This window comes from Heterocephalus glaber, unplaced genomic scaffold (genome assembly GCF_053883595.1).
Source record: "Heterocephalus glaber isolate CG9 unplaced genomic scaffold, H.glaber_assembly_v1.0 deba00001097, whole genome shotgun sequence".
NCBI lineage: Eukaryota > Metazoa > Chordata > Mammalia > Rodentia > Bathyergidae > Heterocephalus > Heterocephalus glaber.
The window spans coordinates 5,648,258-5,666,424 of NW_028258191.1; positions in this window are offsets into that span (position 1 = coordinate 5,648,258).

Consider the following 18,167-nt stretch of genomic DNA (forward strand, 5'->3'; position numbering starts at 1 on the left):
TAACATTTTAGGCTTGGCCTTATTCTCTGTGCTCTGTGTCCTAGGTTTATTTATTATGGCCTTGAACAATAGAAAAATTCCTATTTAGATGTGCAGCAGGAAGGTAGGGCAATGAGCCAGCTCCTGATCAAATTCTAATGTCTGTCCACAACTAACCTAGGAGAGCTGCATGTGAGGCAGAAACTACTATCTGTTTACCAACCCTTTCACTCTACTTCATTAGCTAGAGCACGTTCCTCAAAGTCTTTGCCACTAGATGCGGTCAAGTGACTGGAGGCATAGAAATAGTTTATTTTCAGCATTAAAAAAAATCTTTTTGTTTTTGTTCAAATCTTTACTTTAGGGATTATACTTTCTAAGATACAATGTACATTGACATTTCCCTCTCCTTCCTTATTGCTTTCACTGGAAGGTTTTGCAACACCAGCACTCTGCTCATCCAAGAAAGTGGTATGACAAAGAAGTGGTGGCACCATTTTTCTTTTGCTCTTGTGATTTTCACTCTTACACTGTGGCACTTGCAAAATAGTCATGCAAAAAGAAAAGTCAGAATCATTTTTCTCCTTTTCATATGTGGTCTTTTTTCTCCAGTTAAAATTGGAGTGGGGTTTTCTGAGTTCGGATGTATTTTTTGTATATTCAATTTGTATTTCTGTAAGACTTTTTGGCATAGATTTGCTAATTAGTCATTATTTTTGGTGTTGAGGATTTCTGCCTTTTGGGGAGGGAGTGTGCTCAGATGTGTTTTAAAAATCTTAAGAGATGCCGCATTGGAGGCTAACAGAGTAGAACCATTTGAAGTCATGATCAATTATGTTTCTTTAACACACAAAATATAGTAATGGCCCATGCAGTTTTCAGGGGCTGATAGTGATCCACTAAGGTATGCTCTTGCACAGAGGCAAAGGATAAAATGCAAAGGCGACAGCAGCTTATTATATGTGTTCAATGAGGGTGAAAGCCTGTATCATCCTGGATAGGGCAGCAGCTGTGGACTTCAAGTCCCCACAGTGATGACACATCAATTGAAGTGAGGTCATCTGACTAGAATTACAATATAAACTTTTTGGAGAAACTCCCTTTGCAGTTCTCATTGGCAGTTTTTCTTTCCTCCTGGCCATTTCCCATTGATCAGGATACTGGGGTATCTGTCAGCCTGCCAGAAACAGGCGATTTTTCAGGATATTCATGAAATCATATTGTAAAGGTGAAAAACCCAATTGCATGCTGTATCTTTCCAAGGTAAACTATCCCCCTGGGAGGCACAGGATTTAAAGTGTCTCTGTGTATTCTTTTAATGTGAGACCTCTCGTTATTCTCTGATATTGTTCTCAGACTTCTGGCTCAGCTGTCAGGGTCTCTGTTGGGTATTGGGGTTATGACTGATTATCTGTTCCACATACTAACTACTACCACAACTTTTTGCCTGGAAGAATTAGGGCAGTGATCTAACAGCTTTTCTGTGGGGATCTGGTAGACCCTCATGTAACTTATTTTAAAAAGTGCCACTTGTCAGAAAACACAACTGATATTTTGGGTACCACAAGAAAATGTGTCAGATACAATCTGATTAACTTTATGACGAAGTCAAGAGTCAGAAATAGCAAAGCATTAATTAGAAAAGTTCAAGTAAACACACTTGTAGGTTGTCATTCTTCAGGGAATAATGGGGATGTTTAAAACATGCTTCAAAACAGACTAGGCAAATTACATATCATATCTTATTTCTGCTGATAGAGTACTTGGGCCAAAGGAAATGTAGAAGGAAACAGACTATCAATAGGAAACCCAGTGCTTCAGAAAGCAGGAGCTGCATATGCCATAAGGTCCCCTTGTGAAGGTAAGTTATATTTTGGAGGAAAACGCAATGTATTTATTGAAGACTGGACCACAAATACTAGTGAAATCTTGATCAATGTGCTTTGTTAGGACTAGCCAATCATCCTTCATTCAAAACTAGTTTATTCATTAGTGTTACTATTCAGTAATTATTATTATTACTAGTAATAGTAGCAGTTACTTGGCAGTTTGTGCCTTACTATCCTATGTATTTTCAAAGCTCACTTCATCGCCAGCATACCATAGTTGCTCACCAAATGTTTGTTGCAGTGAATTTCTGCTTGCATCCATTCATCAATAAATGAACTGATTCCAAATAAAACTGAGTGGGATTTCTTCCACGTCATGTGTGGAATAGATCACACAAAGAGGAATGGTAAGATGGCTTTCCTAAAACAATGACTTTAAATTTCATTGGTAGTAGAAATCTAAGGGTGTTTCATTAGTACTCAACTTTTTGAATGAGGGAGACATACTAAAGATTAAATTTAAATTATTAGCAAAAAAGAGTGTTAAGGGAAAATTATGGGGCAACATAAAATATCAGATAATCATGATAATGAAATTTGATCTTATTTTAGATTTGATTGTTGAGTTTTAAAAGCATAGCAAATTGAGGAATGATAGATATTTTTTCCCTTCTGGTAAACTGCTGCTTTCTGTTGGCAAAAGTCAGCTGTGGCTTGGGAAAGCCAGACGCTGGGGATCTGGAGTGCAGGGTTAAGTGTGTGTCAGCACTCAACATAGAAAAGGAAGCAGATTTGGTTCTTCATGATATTTGTTGAATAAATGGATCAATAAATAGAACATGTTAATCTGACCGTGGTTTTTCTTATCATCAGATTTATAGGCAAAGAGCCAGTTTCTTCTGAAAGTTAAAATAACTTTCATAGTTTCACTAACAACTTGGGTTTTCCAATTTTATTTTTTCCTCAAAGACTTAGTATTTGAAAATGTGAATTCTCCTGGCGCAGGTCTCTACTATGATGAATTCCTCTTGACTCCAGCTGCCTAGTGCTTAAGTTTACAAGCTGTTTGAAGTGCTTCCCTAGCACTTTGTCCACAGCACTACTGAAGCACTTTCACACATAATTGCATTTACAGAAAGCCCTTACCAAATGCAATTTCTCTTTCATGAACTTGCACATATGTGGATTTACACTTTTCCACAATCAGGAAAATCTTACCTTTGGTTAGATGCACATCTGTTGGGATAATTTGAAAAAGAGGGAGGAAGAATTCAGGAGTTTGACAAAGCATAAAAGAAGTAAAGCAGGTGGCAGAACAGGAGAGAGAAATTTAAATGCAGCTTTGGGAGAAATTAAGGTAGCTGAGGCAAAGTGAGTATTACATCCCACCGGCTGGATGGAGGAGACATGCATGTGTTTTCCCACAAAATTGTTGTGAGCAGAGCTAAAGTTACAACAGTAGATAGAACGTAGGCCTGGGAGCTACCTGTTTGGTCAGTAAAAGTTACCTAGATTTTTTCCAACCAAGTTACTGTATATATTAGCAATCAGCATGTGATACAGAAAATAAGCCAAAAAATTCTTTACTCACCCAGCATTTTTTTAATGAAAAGTAGAATATGTATAGGGCAGGATAAAGGTGTTTCCTATACTGTAAAAGCAAAAGAGCATACATCTATGTTGCTGAACATGCTAAGAAACAATTTAAGTATGCTGTCTCCGGTGTTTGTTTTTTAAGAAAGACAAAAGTATATTCACAATAACTTTCACAGCTTTTTTTTAACAACCTTAGTGGCCCACTCTTGCATTTCTCTTAAAGGCTTACATGTTTTTAGAAATGTGAATTCTCCTGGCACAGGGATTTTTGGAGCCTAATCTTTTCATTGGAGAGGGAAAATACATGTTTATGCAGCAATGTACAAACTGCACGAATCACAGAGATGCAAAAATATTACTTTATTTATCTTTCCATAACTAGACAATTTTAATCCTGGGCCCCCTTTTCAGTCTGATTCAAAAAACTTGATTTAGCTAACTTACACTTTCAGAGTGATTTTTGAATTTAAATCTAGTCAAATTCAAGATTTTCCCCTTCTGATTCTCCCTGGAGCTGATGCTAATCATAAACACATGTAGCATTTTAGACAGAGGACCACTGTTCTTCCATATTGACCTGACTTGTACTGATCTTAATTCAGTCACAGGTTTTGATTTTCTGTATGTCTAGACCATTCAATCTTTTATTTAAAGAAGGAGCTCCATACACTCTTCAGACTGATACTGTATGTGCACTGTCAAACGTACTCTCCCCATTTCCACTAGAATTGCCCCTGCTTGTTGGCTTTTATCTATCTATCTATCTATCTATCTATCTATCTATCTATCTATCTATCTATCTATCTTACACTGATTCTGACTGTACTCTTGAGGACCCTTATGAGCCTGAAGACAAATCTATTTCAAATCCATCCATCCATTCATTCTATTAATATGCATTGAATGCCCGGTACTTACTAGGCAATTATAGAAAAAATTTTCTTCCTTTGAAGATTTTACTTTCTAGTGGGATGTAAGAACCATAATTATTTACCTATCTCCTCACAAAAGTTAGTATGGAAAACTAAAATTTCTGACTCTATACCCTACAACTTACTGTTTGCACTAACATAGGCTGATGGTTTTAATTCATCAATGGAAAGTAACAATAGACAATTTGCACTGTCGAATTATTTGAACCTTTGCCTCCAAAAACCTGGCTTTGTTGTTTCATTATCCTCAACCCAATCCTAACCAATTATCTCATGCATCCTTCCACAAACCAAAAATTGACTCACCTTAAATCAAACTTCCCATTCCAAAAATTCAAACCTTGCCTCCCTAAGACATTGAGACCACTGTACAGGGGCATCCTCCCTTAGGTGGTAAGCAGCAAAACTTTATCTTATGAACAGGTTGTGTTGGTGTTAACTGAGGAGCCAGAATTTGACAACAATATCATCACAACTGAGTAGAAAGCCCAACTTCTAAGAGAAGATATTGCTAGTAAATGTAATTATCTAATTGCTTGTGAAACATTATTTTTAGTTTAGTGCATGGTGATAGGTATCGGTCTAGTTTTAATCTCTGGCAGGTTGAAATCCAGTTTTTCCAACACCATTTATTAAATAGGCTATCTTTTCTCTGATAAGGGTGGTTGGCTCCTTTGTCAAAGATTAGGTGGCTAAGTGTGTCTGTAGTTTTATATTTTAAATATATTTTTTTGCATGATCAAAAAATAAGGCTTTGCATTGTTAATTTGTGATATGGTTTGGATACCTAGTTGAAGTAGTTTCTCAATGGATATTGAAAATGTGATCTGTGTTAATTGCCATGTTAAGATTTTCACAGTACAAGTTCTAGTTGTGGCTCTGGTATTTAGCTTAGGCATTCTAGAAAAGGACAGATGCTGAGTGCTCCACACGAATCCTGGAACCAAGCTCTAGCCTATCCCTTGCTACTGTGATTAGGTTCCTAAAATACATGGCCCAGTGGATACTATTTATTTTTGGGTAAGGCTTTGACTATGATTTTCCCCTTATATGTGTTGACCTACCCAGGTGAAATGGGCTGAACAGTAAGATTAGTCTAAAAACTCCTTTGTTAAGGGTGTGTAAAGACTTGTGTTGGCCAGAGTTCCTGGTTGTAGGCAACAGAATCTGACCTAACAAGTATACTTGGAAAGAGATTTATGATAGTTCACAGAATTATTGGGAGAGTTAAAAGTACAGACTCTAGGCTGAGTTTCTGGGAACAGTGCCCAGAGCCACATAGAAAACTGGCTTGCAAAGGAAGATGCTGCTGCCATTGGCCCCAGAACTCCAGTGCTTCTGCCATGATCAGGAGGATGTTGTACTGGGCAAGGATTGCCATCATCACTGGCCTCAGAGGCACCAGCCCTCAATTATTCCCCAACACTAGGCTGTTTGAAAATGATTTTTAAAGTGTGGTCCTTGAACTGCCATCATCAGCATCATCTGGAACTTAGAAATGCAAAGGTCCCAGCCCAGACCTATGGAATCAGACACTCTGGGCACAAAGCCTAATGAATTATGTATATGATACATGCTAATGTTGGAAAACTGCTGCTCAATGAGATTGTTCACTTGATTTCACTAAGTCTTGTGCACAGGTTTGCTCAGTGGACATAGATCTTACAACGAACTCAAGTAACAAAGGACACTACAGTAGAATTTCTCAAGTTTTATTGAGTATCGGAATCATCTGAGGATCTCGTTAGAAGATTCTGATTATTAGGTCTGGGAACATTGCCCACAAGATCACAGATGATGCTGATTCACCTTCTGTATGAGCCACAGTTTGAATAAAGTCTGCAGACAGAAATAATGCTGAGAGGGAGGTTGTGGGGGCTTGTTAGTAATCCAGTTTGCAATACCTTCTTCTAATCCTGGGAAGTCCATGTGTTAAGAGGCTTGGTCCTCTGAGTGGCACTACTGGGAGGTGGTGGAACTTTGCACAGTCTTTAGGTCATTGGAGGCATGCCCTTAGAGGGGATTATTCTTTCTCCTTGCTTACTGGTCATGAGATGTATGGATTTCCTCTGCCATGCACACCTGACCTGATGTGCTGCCTTGTCGTGGGCACAAAAGGCAAGGGGGCCAACTAACTGTGGACTGAAACTAGGAGGCAAAACAAACATTTTTTAATAAGTTAATTATCTTAAGTATTTTGTTTTAGTGACAGAAAGTTAACACAACCCATAACCTCCAATATTTGTATGAAAAACAGTTTCTCCACATGGGAAGGTGCCCTTTGAATCTTCACAAATTTTTCTGTCTTCTGTCTTTACTTGAAGAAGGAATCCATAATCTCATTTCTTGGCAAATTTTGAGATGACTGGGTGTTGTATTTTAAGAAAGAGAGAAGTTGAGTTCTTCTTAAAGGCTATTAACTCACCATTGGTTGGAAGTTCCCTAACTTTTTCTTTGAATCTCTCCAGTCTTATAAAACCACATTTAATTAAGAAAATAGACTCCATCCGTTCAATAATATGCCCTCACCAAGATTTATCTGGTGACTGCCACTATTACATGCCTTCCAGCCAAGAGAGCCTAAACTTGAGCCCTTATATGATAAGGCACATTTTTTTGAGGATTCAGCTGGCTCCATACCTTCCATTTCTATGCCTAACTAGAAACACTGGAATAAATTGTATCCCCCTTCCCTTCTGTTTTCTCTCTCTTTGTCCAATGAGGAGTATGAGCATGAATTCTGAGGGGGGATAGTAATGTGGGGAGCGGTGGCTGGCTTGTTTTTTTGGTTTCCTGTGGATTGGCTGGATACCAGCTGTGCCCATAAATCAAAGGCTACAGCATTAGTGAGAGGCCTGATATCACACTTCTCTCTCGGTCTCCGTGTTCTCTCCTTGCCTCTACAGGCTGGAGGGTGTTTTGCTATCCTTTTCTTATGCTCCCTTATGTTTTCTTATACCTTCATCACTCCATTTGTTAATAACTTCTTTATTAACCTCTCCTCATATCACCAATTTTGAGAGAACATCTAAGTCCTACTTAGAACCTTTCTAATTCCTGAGACAGATATGATAACCTCATTTCTAAAATGACCAAGATTTGAATCTTACTAACGCCTTTTGTGGCTGCAGAATAACTCATTTTTACTGTCAAATTATCCCAGATGATATGCAGCCTTTTAGAAACTATCCTTTCAAACACCTTCCCATTTTAGCATGAATGGAAATTATATGGGACCAATTTTCAGTATAAGGAAATTGGTAAGATTCTCCAACAGAAATAGCATTGCACACATTGTCACCATCCAGTGTGAACAGAGGGTTTCTACATGCCCGCTGAGCAGTGGAGATCGAGGAGGCTGAGTATGTCTGGAGTTGTTTCTGCATCTTCTAATCTATTCCACTGATCCTTGAGTCTGTTTCTTTGCCCATACCACACTGTTTTTATCACAGTAGCTTTGTAGTATAGTTTCAAGTTGGGGATTGTAATATCCCCAGCCATGTCTCTGTTGCCTAGAATTGCTTTTGCTATTCTAGGTCTCTTCTGGTTCCAAATGAATTTTTGGACTGTTTTCTCTAGTTCTGTGAAGTATATTGTTGGAATTTCAGTTGGCATTGCATTAACTCTATATAGCAGTTTTGGAAGTATGGTCGTTTTCACTATATTGGTTCTTCCTACCCAGGAACAAGGGATGTCTTTCCATTTTCTTATAACTGTTTATCAATGCATTCCATCTTCCGATATAATGTTAATTATAAGAGGAGGTAGCATTTTCCAAATATGGTTTCATTGGATACTTCTGGTGAAATAATGATATTTTCTTTTAGTTTATACTCTCAATTCCAAAATTTTAATTTCATTAAGAAATGCATTGGAATGATATACAGTGGACCCTCAAGTTATGACTGGCCTGACATATGAACAATTTGAGTTAATCAGGTTAATGGAAGATTCATCTGCCTCTTGTTATCTATAGTGTGTACCCAGGTAAACATCCAGATCTCAACTATATTGACTTAGTTACAACTAGCCCTCAGGAATTGATAGAATTTTTAAGTCAAGGGTCCACTGTATTTACCTGTATGACTTAGTGAAAAAGTAAACTGAAATTCCTGAGAGAATAGAAACTATATCTATTTCACTTATTCTTAGATACTCTCATAGAAGACACAATAAGTCTTTTGTTCAGTAAGTGAATTGAACTCATATTTTTGGATAGAAGAATAAGGTATAAGAGCTCTAATCTGGCACAAATATGCCTGTGATGTAACTGTCAGTGAATGTGACTGGTTTTCTGGATACCTTTGCTATTTTCACCACAAAACCATTTTCAGTACAGTTATATATGTTTTTCTTTCAGTGATAGAATTAAAATTGCAAACATTTATTTTTTGATAACGGTAAAGCAGTCATTTGCATATAGTGCTTTAAAGTGTATGAATAATAAATAAATGACTAAATAGAATAAATGAAGAATGAATAAATGAAGATGAATAAATACATACTGGCTCTAAGAACAGAACATAAAAAAGAGACAGGTTGTGATACTATATTCTGTGTGTGGGAGTATCAGACTTATCAGTAAATATTTTGTAGGGTGAACCTCTCAAAGCATGTTTCATTCAGTCCACTTATCCATTCAATTTTATTTGTTGGTATGGTTAATAAACATTAATTATGAGCCTCTGTGTCCTAGGCATAGTTTCAATGTGGTGAGTAAACATCCATCAGCAGAACAGATACAGTCTTTCATTTAATGTCCAAGCAGAAGAGATTCCTTTAGACTCGAAACAATGCTTCCTGTGCTGTTTTATCTGAAATTCAGGTTGATTGATCACAGCTTTGCTGGGACTTACAGAAACAGGGGACAGCAATTCCTTTGTTAACATGAGTGATTGGAGTTTTAGCTAGGAAAAAAGCTTAATTTTAAGAAGGAACTGCAAATACTTAATCTGAGAAGCATTGGCAAACCAATGAGAAAACTAGAATGGATGGGAGGCCATGATTTCATACCAAGTAGAAGCACTGAGATTACTTTGGTTAAATTGATACAGATTAATTGGAGAGAAATTATACACAAGACAAAGAGATCATAAAAAGATGTTAAAGAATTCAAAACAGTGTGAGATTTTTATCTCAGGGTTATATATGGACAAAATGAATTTGAGCAGATTTACAAGAGAGGCTGCAACTAGATTAAGCAGGTTGGTAGTGACTTAGGTGTAGAACACAATGTTAAGAAGGAGTCAAGCATACTGAAATGTCATTTGTTCTTTATTATTGTTATTCCTCCCTTCAAGTAGCAAAGCCTAAATTTGTTCCCCTGAGTGTGACTGGATTTTATGATTCACATCTAATAAATTAAATAAAGTGGAAGCAATGGTGTGTAACTTCTGATACTAAATTACAAAAAGCATTGAGCTTCCTTCTTGCTTTCTTTCTTCTGCACTGCAGGATGCTAGCTGCTAGTTGTGAGGATATTTACAGCCTATGAAAGGTCATATAGGGTGGTACAAAGGTCTATTTTCAACAACCTGCAATAAACCCGGGTTTCCACCTAATAGGTGAGCAATTAGGTCATCTTGGAAATGGACCTCTTGGCCTAAATTAAGCTTTCAGAGGTCTGAAGCCCCAGCTCCCATTTTTACTGCAACTTTGTGTGAGCACCTGGGCCAGAACCAGCCAGCTCAAATGCTCTGAACTACCTGACACACAGAAACTCTATGAGCTAACACATGTACTCTGTTTGAAGCTGCTAAATTCGGGGTTAATTTGTATCACAAGAACAGATGTCTAAACAGGAAGAAAGATGCATCTGTGAGCTTATCTTTGCACAGTATGAGTGCCCAAATATCGGTATAATGTCAAGATATGTTCTAAAAGACTTATGGTCTCATCCTTGGGATGAAAACAAAGGATGGGGTTGAGAATAGCTTTAGGTAGGGGAAGATAGAAGGGAAAAGGTTTGTGGCAGTTAAGGCCACCATGAAGAAATGAGGAGAGACAGCCCTCAGCTGGTTGGAGCTAAATAAAAAACAATCTCTCTGCCCTGGTAAAACAAATGGCCATTAGGGATTTATGCACTTAAAAGAGTAGATCTTGAGATAAACATTGACATCCTGTGGTACCAAATATGGGCCTTCAGAAGAGATAGAAGTTTACTTTTGTTGTGATTTTCAAGGAAAGGGGAAAAAAGGAAATAAACAGGTGATACACAGATGGATGGTGTTGAAGGAAGTGTTGATTGCTTTATCAGATCCTCTCCACCAACCTAACAGCTGAAGCCATGGCTGGTGCACAACTTGTCCCCTCATTGCCAGCCCTGCACATTATCCTGTATAAACCATGCAGGAGAAGGAGGCACACATTCATGTTCACTGAGATAGTAAATGAGAAAGCAAAGGAGTGTAGAATAAATAAAGAAAAGGGAGGCGGTAGGGGGGAAGTGGGGCAAGGGTAAGAAAATTAAAGGGAGAATAAAAAGGATAAAAAGAATTTTGGAAGCGAGAAAGAAGAAAAGGAAAAGAGAGTGAGAGGAAGAAAGGGGAAATGGGAAAGAGGAGGAGAAGCAGGGATGTAGTAGGCAGTGCCCCACCAGAGGAACCTAAGGGTGAGGTTCAGACAGGAGCTTGCAGCTTGTGCCCCCAGGTCCCAGACATGTCTGTGGCTGGGGGAGGCAAGTCACTGGCAGTGACACCAAGCTCCCCCTTGGCCTGATGGCAGCCACCACAGCCCCTCCTTACATGTTAGGAAGTGTTTATAAGATTCCTGGCACGTCCTGTGACTTTGCCTTCAATGTGTGATTCAGATTTTTGAGGCATTTTCTTATGATTCTAACAAGGAACTGTGATCTACATATTTATTACCCTACATGCTTTTATTTCTTCCTTTGTGTCCTTTAATTTCTTTTATGGCTACCCATTATTTCACTTTCTCCTATTTTTCTCTTTCTTCATTCTCTGTTCTTAGATTATATTTATGGTGATAAAAAATCTTTAGAACCCTAAAAGTCACATGAAGAGCTTTAAGAAACACAGATGCCTGGGTTCCACCCAGTATCTACTGAACCAGAATCATTCATCATAACATTTTCAAAATATATCACTCTTGTATTTTGCAGTCCATGAGAATTTCTCTGAAAAATATATTGTTCCCAAACCTCAGACCTTTTGTTCTGATCCAAACCAAGGGTTTTGTTTTAGTCCTTTCTCTGCTGCTACAAACGACTACCACAGCTGGGTAGATTACAAATGATAGACGTTATTTGGCGATTTGTTTCAGAGACTGGGAAGTCCGAGATCAAGGGGCAGCTTCTGGTGAGGAACTTCTTGCTGTGGCATAACATGGCGAAAGATCAGTGAGCCAGTGAGAGAAGAGAAGATACCTGGCCAAATTTATTTTTTTATGAGAAGCCTACACCCACAATAACTAAATCACGGTGATAATGATTACAGCATTAGTAAATTAACGAGAGTAGACTTAATTACCTCTTAAAAATTGCACTTAAAATACTGTAAAATCAAATTAATAGAATAATGAAATAAAAAGAGATGCAAAAGAAAACCTCCACAACTTTATTCATTAAGTTCAAAAGACATATGCTTACTCTGTCAAATTACTATATTGATTTCTAAATGCTTATTCTGAATTACAGTATTTACCTCATTGGAACATGGAGGAAAACAGCTATGGAGCTGTCTTGGGATTCCTAGTTTAAGCTAAGTAATTCTAAGCATTTCTCTCCCATGTAGGAATATTTACAACTTCAGTTCAATTTTTACAATGACTAAAGTTTAAATTGTCCAAAAGTTTTGCGTGCAACTTTCAGGGACATGCATGGGAAGACCAAAAGACTGGCCCTTGCTTGTTAGCTGCCTTCTGCCACATCCTCTCTCTGGTTAATAGTAGTTTTCTGTCTCCAAGCCAATCTATAATCTATTCCAAGAGTTCTTCCCCTAAGCTATGTTTTTGATCTTGTAAATTAATCTGTGTGTCATGCAGTTATGTCATGTGTTTCCCTGCATCCAGCTGTCCACTGCTTCCCCCGATCTATTCATCAGATAGAATGCTCAGAGGACTGAGGTCAATTAATATGGGTGGGCATGTCTTTTCTCTAGTGTTCCTCACTTGTGGGGCGACTCTGGGAAATCTGTAAATTATCCATTAGCATGCTTTCTCCCATTGCCCTGAGACATGATTTTCAATATGTTTTCATGAACTTCGAAGTTCACAGGTCTAGGCTTCTCTTTGTTTTCTAAATATCTGGAATGTAGCATGTATTTATGATTTATTATCCAAACATGGACTATATGTGCTAAATTAGGGAAAACTTGTAAAAAAAAAGACCTTACTTTAGTTTTTGGAACACTCAATATATAACATTAAAATAATAGAAGGAAAAGAAAGATGTGGAATATCACAATCATTTTCTGCATTTCAATGATCATCTCTCCAAGACCACTTCTAGATTTTTTTTTCTCAAATAACCTTATTGTTTACTAATGATTCTGTTCCAGTGACTGACCAGAAATCCCAAGGGTCTGTTTGGCATGATAAATTCAGCAAAAACCAAATAAATGCAACATTTTTTCTTCTCAAAATATTTTGTTCACCAGTTACTCAAATCATAACCTTGATATTATCTTTGAATTGACTCTTTTTCTTTGCACCTTGACCCATAGCTTTTATTTCTGCAAGGTGTAGTCCCCTGCTGTATTCCACTCTCCCATTATTTTACCTAGAAAGCTGGATTAAGTGATTTCCTCATCTTCCATCACTCCTAGTGTTAACCCAATTTACAACTGTGAGATCAACTTACTTTATTTTAAAGCACATCAATTTATTTCAAAACAGAGCTTACCTTAATGATGATATATTACCTATGGAATATGATTCACATTTCCCTTGCATAGTACTCTAGATCTCCCTATCTCTGTAAATGCTCAAACTTCTGCAAACAGTAACAGGGAATTTAAAAAAATACATATTTCATAGTATTCTATCTGTGTGCATTTATGTTTCATCTCCTTAGATTTCCTCATTTCCCAATTTCAGAATATCAATAGCTTTATCCATTGTTCTCCCTTCTCAATCTCTACCTCTTTAAGAAGTCTTGTTGTATTTTGTCCAAAATAATTCCTGGGTCTTGGATAATGCTTCTTATTTTATTTTTTATTTTAGATCAACTGCATTTTTATATCATCTGGCAGATTATAAGAAGTTCTCTTAAATATGTAAACTGCATTTTATTATTAGAGTATAATTTTAGAAATCAACTTGATACTATATTTTATCATTACTATTTTGATATATAGGCTTTTGGAGTCAGATAGATTTGGATTGCAACCCTTTCTCTACCACTTTTTTGCTTTAATTTTGATCCTAAGTTTCTTCATCTGTGAAGAGGGGATAATAATAATGCTCATTTCATAGGATTTTGTGTTATGGTGGGTGTGTGTGTGTGTGTGTGTGTGTGTGTGTGTGTTTGTGAAATGAGATTCTATATCAAGCACTTGGAGAGTGCTTTTATGTACAAAGTAATCAGTAAATGTTGGCTATTGTTATTTAACAACAGGGAAGAAGGGAGGTTAATAATTAACTGATTTATACCCTAAAATGGCATTTATGTTGTGGAAATCAGACTTCTCTGGGATTTCTAGGGGAAAAATGGTATAAAAACACTATAGGCTCAGGATCAACTACTTAATTGGGATTATAATCCAAGAAAGGTCAAGCAAACATAACAAGCAAACATGGGCTCTCCTTACAACAAAATATTTATGAACTTCCACACCTTTCTGTGGGTTACCTCACAAGCTGCACTGACTCTCAGACAAAGATGATGCAGTTATACTCCTCACCTTTTGGGAGTATGTAACCTAGTCCTAGAAATAATTCTATGTATATATAATTATCATACAAAGTAGAGATTATAATTCTGAAGAGGAACAATCTTAACAGTTAAGAATGATTTCAATGAGTACAAGAAATTGCAGGTCATTCCTATAGGAAGCAGGACCATCACAAGGGCAGTAATGAAAAAGTACATTCTTGCTTTGGAGGATATTGTTGGAATGTTTTATTCTTCTTCTACCGCTAAGATAACTAGAGCTTCTAAAAGTAGAGAAAATGAGAGAATGTGCCATCTAAAAAGGGAGCTGGCCACTTGTCGAACCTCTCCATGTATGCAGGACTCCACTTTCAAGAGAAAATAACCAAGGGAGGGCACATCCCCCAGTCACTTTTTCTGTAAATTTTGCTGTGTGAAGTGGGTATGGTGATGGCAATTACATATAGTACGAATAGGTAAAATAAACGAATATATGCTCATTATCAATATTGTATGCTCATTACCACTTAGGCAAAGAGAATGAATCAACTATAGTAAGTACTAGCATCTTCTTCAATAACTGGAAAAATATATAATAAACATACCTACAATAAGAAGTTTCAGGTAAGGTTTAGGTTTCTTTCTTTCAGGAATATTTATTGCAGTGTCTATGCATTGACTGTAACCAATAGTAGATATAATAAAATGATTGTGACATTAATTTTTATAGCTATGCTCCCTTTCCTTTTAAAGTGCTTTTAATATTTCATTCTCTTTCATTGACCCAATTTCTTAGAGAGAAGGGTCTAAGGAGGCCTTTTTAAAATAAAGATTACAGAGAAAGTGGGCACTTTTCTCTCTAAAAATCATCTAAAAAACAGGACAAACCACTTTGCTGACTTTGGATATATTAACATAAAACATGTGAAAAGTGCTGCTGTCACAGAATGGCATAGACTTTTTTTTTCCTGGGGATCCAATTTATCACAGTGTTCTGAATTTGAGCATAGCTTTTTCAGTAAAAAAATGACTCTTCACTCATCTATGTGAACAAATGGGACTTTAGGCATAGCATCACAAGAGGATTTCCTAGGCTATGTTAAGACCCCAGTACAGGGACATTCCACTGTGAATATAAATAACAGCAGTTCTTCTAAAACGCCTCTCCATATGTTTTTGCTTAACATTGCAGCAGATGTCATGAATGGAAATCACCTCTTTAGCCACAGAAAGGCCAGCAAGCCTCTATCATGGTGTTCTGGTTGGCAGGTCACTGGGCAAGAGTCCCGATGGGGCAATGCCCTTGGCATCCAAGTTTGCAGGTGGCTTAGGCTGGAGAAATTTTGAGGCTGCTCTACATTAGAAGTCTGACAGGTTTGTTCTTTTGTACTTCGAGGTCGTGTCATTTTCTTTCTTAGGTCTGATGCTTCAGAGAAATCTCCTAGGATTAAAGGAAGGAAAAGAAGGTCTAGATGAAGACATACAGATAACATCAATATTGATTTTTTCTATTATTGTTTATCATATGGACATTGAGAGTTCCTGAACCTGTGTTTTCAATAAATATCTACCTGATTAATCCTACTCATCATATGTTCACATAGGCTATGGAAATTGTTTCCTGGGTACAGGAAATTCCCTATAAAAGTGCTTAAGAATCTGAAACATTCCTGAATTAAAATTAAAAAAGCTAAATTCTTTTGTGAAAACCCCTGATGCCCAGGGCTAACTTTTACTGAGACCTTAATGATATTTATTTCGCTATAACCTGGGCTGGAAAAAGAGAGGATGCTTTCTTTTGCCTCAACCCATGTATTTCCTCAACACTTTTACGTAGAATCTTTTCATTGATTCTTTCTGATAACTGATTCCTGCTTCTTAACATGCTATCAAATCCTCTCCCCTATACTCTAATAAAGACTTCAATATCTGTGTTTCAAATTTCAATATCTGTTCTTACTTATTTTACTAAAAGTAGATTTGCTTGCATTTCAAATCTTGTTTATTTGTGTAACTGTGTAACTATTCTCTTTTACTGGTTAATTTTTGGGACTGGTTTAGATTATATGTATACCTTTTAAATATTAAAAGATTGATCTCCAAAACTAGATTTTAAAAAATTTAACAACCTACAATTTTTTGATTTTTTGGAAATTTTATACCATTTGTCAGCTTATGTTTACTATTTGTCGCTACTCAAAACTATAAGAAATGTTAAGAAAGTGCTATTATCAATGTTGTGTGGATGAAGAGGCAAAATTCAGAAATATTTGTCCAAGATTACAAATCTGTGAAGAACAAACATAGAACCTTAACTCAGAACTTCTGACTCTTAGATAATAATTTCTAAATTTTCATGTAAGAATCATCTGGAAAGGTTCTTAATGCACAGACTGACGAGCTCCACACTCAGTTTATGGAACTCATGAAAATTTTTGCTTCTAACTTGGTTTTCACAGATCACACTCTGAGAACCACTGTCCCAGACTGGTACTTTTCCTGTCATACTTACATAGCTTTTTGTATTTGTAATGTCTCTTCATCTCTATGTGTTGTATTATTGGTGTTAATTGGATGTATCTTTTAGGAAAACGCATGCTAGAAATTTAAGCCAGATTTACCAATAGCTATGACACTGTAAATAGTAGCAGTTGGCCCCAGTTTGTCTACTTGGAATATATAGTGTGGCAAAAACTTACAAATGTGCTCCATTAAGGTAAAAATGGTCAAGAAAGTCTGATATGTAAGATACATTTGCTATCTTTCTGTATACATGATGACTATTACAGTTACATAGTATGTAGTTATATATTATATATTTGAATATATAATAGCATGCATGGGCTATAATCCTCCTATGTCACGTGCATCTCTGAAGAAGTTATTTTCCAACTGTGCTCCAATGGAAAACTAGTTCTCCAGGAAGAAATGTTACTTAACGGATTCTAGAGTCATACTTTAGGAAGTGATCACAGGTTAAATGAGTCTCTTTACCTTCAAGCCTTCTCAAAACTTTCAGTATACTAATGTACATTATAACTCTGCAAGAGAGGGAAACTGATTATGGTGTTTCCAACCTGAGATGGCCTTAATGCTTTCTTTTAAATGAAGGAGCTTCTGGTAGTACAGATAAAGCATCGGGAAACCTTTGAATAAAATAAAAAATACTTTTAGAGAAATAGTGGCAATTTGAAGTATCTTTATTCATCTCTAAGTAGATTTCCTAATATTATTCTGATTACTCTTAATTGTTCTAAAATATTGTTTGCCTCCAAAATATTTTCTTTTTATTTTGCTTATACAAATGGAGCTGAATCCCAATGACATGTACTTATATAAATACTTTAAATTTAACTTAAAGAGAATAATCTTCCTTTTTCTTCTTTGAAAGGAAGCCAGTCTTTCCCTCCAAAGGGATGTCACTGATAGATGATGGCTCTATAAGATAGTGTATAAGGCTTCATGTTTACCGAGCAACTTATCTCAAACACAAATACAGAGCCACCATTGAATTTAGCCAGTGACTTTCTTAAAATATATTTTTTTAAAAAGCCTGTTTGGACCCAGTAGAAAGGAAAACCACAACAAATTAAGAAAAACTCAATATTTTAAAAACATTATTCACATTCTTCTCTGTTTAAGCTTAAAATTTACAACTTATTTCCCGCACCTGAAGATGCTTCTGCCTGGTTCCACTTGTTTTTCATAACATATTTAACTCTAAAATCCTGGTTCTGACCCATGGTTCTTAGCCTTGCAGTTCATATGCTTTTCATTTTATTAACTATCACTAGAGGTTTGAAGAAATTAAGAAAAGCACAAGTCATTTTCTGGTGAAAATATTGTGTTTAAAGTAGAAAAAGTTTAGTCTAACTACTAATATTTTATTTTATTTAAATTGTTCAAAATAGCTTTCTATAGCTTTTTACAAGCTTTTGACAAATATTACCAGTTTCTACATGTTTGATCATTTTCAACTAATAATACTGAACATCTTTTATG